Source organism: Castor canadensis, chromosome 6 (genome assembly GCF_047511655.1).
Source record: "Castor canadensis chromosome 6, mCasCan1.hap1v2, whole genome shotgun sequence".
Classification (NCBI taxonomy): Eukaryota; Metazoa; Chordata; class Mammalia; order Rodentia; family Castoridae; genus Castor; species Castor canadensis.
In genome coordinates, this window is record NC_133391.1 from 14,368,462 (window position 1) to 14,374,861 (window position 6,400).

The following is a 6,400-nucleotide window of genomic DNA, read 5'->3' on the forward strand; positions in this document are numbered from 1 at the left end:
GTTCACAAGACACCATTTCAAAAGCTAGGTGCAGTGCTGTGCACCTGTCATTCCTGCTTCATGGGAAACATAGGTAGGAGTAGCTCTGTCCATGATGGCCAGGGCATAAATGTGAGGCCCTATGTGAAAAACAGCTAAAGCAAAAAGGGCCCAAGGTGTGGCTCAAGTGGTAAAGCGCCTGCCTAGCAAGCATGAGGTCCCGAGTTCAAACCCCAGTACCACCAAAAGCAAACAAAAACCTGAGGATTATGTACTGTGCACAGTTCTATGCAGTGGGCTGTTCACAACACTGTCTGCACAAACATGAATGATAAGTTGTACTATGACATAGCTACAATGTCACTAGGTGGTATAGTTTGGATCTGGAGTGTCTCTCCAAGGCTTGTTGAAGGCTTGTTGAAGGCTTAGACCCCAGCTGGTGGCGCTATGGGAGGTGGCAGAAACTTTAGGAGGTAGGGCCTAGGTGGAAGAGGACTGAGGGACCAGTGCCTTTGAAGGGTATATTGGTCCTTAGACCCTTCTCTCTCTCCCTCCCTCCTCCTCTCCATCCTTCCCTCCTCTTCTCCCTCCCTCCCTCCAGTTTCTTCTTCCCTCACTCCCTTCCTTCCTCTCTCTCTCTCTCTTTCTCTCTCTCTCTCTCTCTCTCCCCCCACCCTTTGAGCAGCTTTGCTTCACCTCATGCTCTCCACCCTGATGTTCAACCTCACCTCAGGGCCTCATGTCCATGGTGATGGGGCCATTACCAGGGACTGAAACCATGACCCCAAATAAATCCTCTGTCCTTTTAAGTTGGTTATGTCAGGTATTTTGTCACCACGACAGAAAGCTGACTGATACTCTCGGCAGTAGGAATTCTTCTAGTCCTTATACAATGGTGGTCATCTATGCAAGTCGTGTTTGATAGGAACATTACTATGTAGTCCACAACTATGCTTTACAATGTGAGCTACTGGGCTGCAGGAGGGCTCAGGTGGTACAGCATCTGCCTGGCAGGTGTGAGGCCCTGAGTTCAAATTCCAGTGCCACCAAATAAATAAATGAAAGTAACATTTGAGCTTCTCATGCCTTTCCTTCATGTCTGCCTTTAAGCCCAAACTCCTCATCCTCCAGGGTCAGTTTTCTGTCTGATAGCTCAGGTTTCTTCCCCTCCACATGGAGCCCAGCACAGCTCAGGAAATTCAGCCCTGGCACTCAGAGTCTTCACAGGTCTACGGAAAGACAAGGTTACTTTTCCGTGAATGTACTTCAAAGGATACTTTGCAATTTTAGAGTGTCCTTATGCCTGAAGAGTTGTTGTATACTGAGGTTAGAAGCCAGCTCTGGCAAATAGCTCTCAAGACCCTATTTTTCTGAAAAAAAAAATCACAAAAAAGGGCTGGTGGAGTGGCTCAAGTGGTACAGTGCCTGCCTAGCAAGTGTGAGGCCCTGAGTTCAAATCCCAGTACAGAGAGAGAGACAGGAGAGAGAGAGAGAGAGAGAGAGAGAGAGAGAGAGAGAGAGAGAGCTCTATTCCCTGAAACCTAACATGTTGGCTAAAGAGCTAGAGCCCCATTTAGCATCACAGCTAAAACAACACTCGGAGCAGTTATGCTGGAACTAACGTTGCCATTGCCAAGTTACAATATTTATGTGTGACAAAGAAAGCCTCATTCCTTTGACTGATACAGGAGGATGCCTTGGAAAGACAGAAAAGGGACCTTTGAAGATAACAAAACGGTAAGTATAAAAACATTGTGGATTCCTCGTGGTTGTTTTCAGTCATCTGAGAGACATTTCTTGTTTCACAGCAGTGGCCTGGCCATGACATCGTAACCAAATTAATCATAATGGCTCTTTAGAGCTATGACTTGCACGTGGAATGCCAGTCCTCGTTACAACAATTAGGAATGAGAATGAATTGCCTGTGTCTTGAGCGGTAGGATTCACAAAATAACTTCACCTGTTTAATTTTACTTCCGATTCCCCCCAATGCCCACAGGAGGTAGGCAAGTTAAGTTTTGGAATTTCCATTTTACAGGTAAGGAAAAGTTATTAGGTGACCCTCCAAATAATGCAGGGTTGAAAGGATAGAGCCTTGAAGGCCATGTCTTCTTCTAGACTGGCAGGAAAATGAGCATACTCTCAAGACTTATTATTTATCTACAGATATCTATCTAGAAACTGAGCATTTGGGTGGTAAGGGAGGGGGTGGGGGCAGGGGGGAGAAATGACCCAAGCCTTGTATGCACATATGAATAATAAAACAATAAAAAAAATCATGATTATAATAAAATATGGATGATTATATTAAAAAAAAAAAAAGAAACTGAGCATTTATGTAGCCAAGTGAACTGTCTCTTTGCGGATCCTGGAGTTTGAACTCAGGACCTCATGCTTGCTAGGCAGGTGCTCTACCACCTGAGGCAGCCACCAGCCCAAAGTGAACCATGTCAAGGCTTAACTGTGGCCTGTGTTACAGATAGAATCAGCCAGCTGTCCATCACGTAAGCTACCTAATTTGATTTATCCGCTGTACTGATTTGAGACATGACATTGCCTGATAAGGTTCAGCTTTGAGGCTAACAGTCTTTAAATCATGATTCCAGACCGTTTTTGCCTCAATTAGGTAGCACTGTAAAGTGGTCCTTCATGTATTCCTTCCATGTAAACGTGGGGGACGTATTTCCTTCATTAGTGACAACAATTCATGTATTTTTTATTTGTTATTGCTGTGCTGGGTGGGGGTACCTTGTGGCATTTACAAAAGTCCTTATAATATATCAAATATATCATACTTGAATTCACCCCTCCACCATTCTCCTTTACCCCCCCTCCTCATTCCTGGAATAGTTTCAACAGGTCTCAATTTTCCATTCATATAAATGTGTACACAGCATTTGCACCATATTCTCCCTCCTACACCCTTTCCTCTCCTCCTCCCCCTCCCACTGGTACCAGCCTACCCAGGCAGGACCTGTTCTGCCCCCTCCCCATTCTCTGATTTTGCAAAAGAAAAAAAAATTACATTTTTGGTTTGTTTAGGATAGCTACATGGGGAGTTTCCTTGTGACATTTCCATGTATATATGTATTATAACCCAAATTGGTTCATCTCCTCTGTTTTTCTTCTTTCTACCTTAGTCCCCTTCTTAAAATTTGCATGCCATCCTTGCAGGGACCAGACTAATCTTCTCTGTATCATTCCAATTTTAGTATATGTGCTGCCAGAGTGAGCACAATAATTCACACCAATCTTAGCTTGTCACCTTTGTTTGTCAAAGCACCTTCATTTACAATACTACATTTTGTCATCGGCCTGATGAGCCATGCTGAGCTCATGGGAATGGTCCCATTTTTCAGACAAGAAAACTGAGGCCCAGTTATTCAAGGGTGTAAGAAGGAACTGGTCCCCTGTGGCTGGCAGGTAGCATTTTACCTCTCATGTCTATAGTTCGGTATGGAAAATAGATAATCAAATAATTGTGCCAAAATATAAATTTTAATTGAATGCTATATTGTTTTCATTTAGATAGTTTATTAAAACATTAAACACGCTGTGTTTTAAACCACGCAGAGCTGGGCACCGCCTGTCATCCTAGCTACTCAGAGGGCAGAGATCTGGAGGATCACAGTTCGAAGCAACCCTGGCAAATAGTTTCTGAGATGGTATCTCAAAAAAACCCGCACACGCACAGGAAATTAATGTGAGTCAGCTCCCTGTATAGCCATCCTTATCTCAACCAGCAAAAACCCTTGTCCCTTCCTGTTATTGCTTATACTCTCTCTACAACAAAATTAGAGATAAGGGCAAAATAGTTTCTGCTGGGTATTGAGGGGGTGGGGAGGGGGAGGGAGAGGGAGGGGGCGGAGTGGGTGGTAAGGGAGGGGGTGGGGGCAAGAGGGAGAAATGACCCAAGCCTTGTATGCACATATGAATAATTAAAAAATTTTTTTTAAAGTTGTTAAATAAAAAAAAAAAATCCAACACAAAAAATGGACTGTTAGAGTGGGTAAAGCAGTAGAGCACCTGCCTAGCAATCATTAAGCCCTGAGCTCAAACACCAGTACTGCCAAAAAAAAAAAAGCAGGAAGGTCAAAAAAAAAGGGGGCAGTGGAGTGGCTGAAAGTGTAGGCCCTAAACTCCAGTGCTGCAAAATAAAAAATAAATGAAAAATAAGCTACACAGGATGATGGAGGGGGTGAATTCAACTATAATATATTGTAAGAACTTTTGTAAATGTCACAATGAACCCCCTCAAAAAAAATTTAAAAATAAATAAACCAATAAACCACACAGGACAGGTATTTTATGAAAAGGAGAGGCATAGATTATTCTGGAAATCTAGAATTTGAAGATTTGACGTGCTTGCTTCGGCAGCACATATACTAAAATTGGAACGATACAGAGAAGATTAGCATGGCCCCTGAGCAAGGATGACGCGCAAATTCATGAAGCATTCCATATTTTAAAATAAATTTAAAAAAATAAAGATTTGGCCTTGTCAACAAGATGTAGTACAGCTTTCCTAAGGAAGTAAAATGATCTGAGAAGACAGCAGGGAAACCAATGGAAAGGGAAAGGTTCCATGTTCCAGAGAGAGGGAAGGGCACATTGAAAGGTTCTGTGGTGGAGGCAGTGTGTTTTGGTGCACACCTATAATCCCAGCTACTCAGGAGGCAGAGGTAGGAAGATTATGGCTGCCAGCAAGCAAAAACTGGAGACCTTATCTGAAAAACAAACTAAAATCAAAAAGGGTGAGGGAGTGTGACAAGTGGTAGAGCACCTGCCTAACAAGTGCAAAGCCCTGAGTTCAAACCTCAGTACCATGAAAAAAAAAGAGTTCTGTAGTGGGAAGGAGTTAAAATGACAGCTCGACATCAATGCAATCCCATTGCAGAGATGGAGGGAAGCAGCTGAACAAGAAGGTAGAAGAGCAGTTTCTCTGTGAAAGGTGAAAGGTTTTTTTTTTTTTTTGTGGTATTGACATTTGAACTCAGTGCCTCATGCTTGATAGGCAGGTGCTTTAACACTTGAGCCACTCCACCAGCCCTGTTTTTCTGTTGTTTATTTTCAAGATCGGGTCTCACAAACTATTTGCAGGGCTGGCTTTAAACCTCAATCTTCCTGATCTCTGCCTCCTGAGTAACTAGGATTACAGGTGTGGGCCACCACATCTGGACTGTGAAAGGTTCTTAACTTCTAATAGCAGTGAGAAGTCATACAAAGGATGTGAGCATAAAGAAGAAAGGGAGCATGGGAATGAAACAAGGGGTGACCCCAACAATGCAGGCTTATGCGTGGTGTTTGTAAGAGGAATACATTTGTGGGAGGCAGACCATGAATTTGGTGTTGATGTTGCAGAATTTGAGATCCTTAATGTGCCCCACAAGAAGTCTATGTGGAGTTGATGATGAAGGTGAGACACAGGTGTGAGGGCTAGCGTACAGATCTGAGAGTCACTGTCATGGAGGAAATAACGGGAGCCATGTACAGATGAAGCAACATTGCCCAGAGGGAGAAATCAAAGGGTGGTCCCAGAAAGAACTCCAACAGTTAATGGCCAGGTGGAAGATGAATCCATAAAGGGGAGACAGAAAGAAGGGTCCCATTGCCGTAAGGAAAGCAGGAGAATGTAATTTTGTGAACAAAAAAGAAATTTTCAGCCAGTGCTGATAGCTGAGGTTTGAACTCAGGGCTTTGCACTTGTTAGGAAGAGGGAGGGAGGGAGGAAGAGGGGGGAGAGAGAAAGAGAAGGAGGGAGAAGGAGGGGGGAAGAGAAGGAGGGGGGGAGAAGGGGGAGGGAAGGGGAGAGAGACAGAGGTAGGGAAAGATGGGGAGGAATGGAGGGAGGGGGGAAGGAGGGAGGGAAGGAGAGGGAGAGAGGGGGAGAAAGGCATTTCTCTTGCCACTAGGAAGATGGATTAAAGGTAGTTTGAACTAGAACAAATCAGTTGAGGTGTGTAAATCAAATTGCAGCCTAAATGCTCAGAGAATCTGCTATTTAAGAAAGAAAAAAAAAAAGAAAAAGGAAAAAACTCCCAAAGGCAATTTTCAGTACAATGAGGAGAATCCTTTTGTAGAAGGCAAAAATTCCCCTTGAATTCGCTCTTTTAAGTCATCTAAAGGTCATCTATCTGGTTTCCATAAGATGCTAGGTATTAAAGATTATTGCTTGAGCTGGGCATGGTGATGCATGCCTGTAATCCCAGCCCTGGGGAGGCCGAAGTAGGAGGATTGCAAGTTCCAGATGAGCCTGGGATACATAGCAAAAACCTGTCAAAAAAGAGGGGGGAAAGGAAGAAAAAAAATTTCAAAGATTAATGCTTGACTTCCTCTTTCAACCTTTTTTTACACTGCACTTAGCTTCAAAACAGAACTTTTCTGTTTGCATTCCAGATTCTGAAGTTTGTTGTTTTGTTTT

General features: G+C 43.4%; 2 non-coding genes across 2 annotated transcripts; one reads left to right on the forward strand and one right to left on the reverse strand.

The window, feature by feature from the left end:
• Window positions 1-3,109: 3,109 nt before the first annotated feature.
• On the reverse strand, window positions 3,110-3,215 carry LOC141424436 (U6 spliceosomal RNA). The gene has a single exon (XR_012449367.1). It is a non-coding gene; the product is annotated as a U6 spliceosomal RNA (small nuclear RNA).
• A 1,125-nt stretch (window positions 3,216-4,340) lies between these two features.
• Window positions 4,341-4,447, forward strand: LOC141424388 (U6 spliceosomal RNA). The gene has a single exon (XR_012449325.1). It is a non-coding gene; the product is annotated as a U6 spliceosomal RNA (small nuclear RNA).
• The last annotated feature ends 1,953 nt before the right edge of the window (window positions 4,448-6,400 follow it).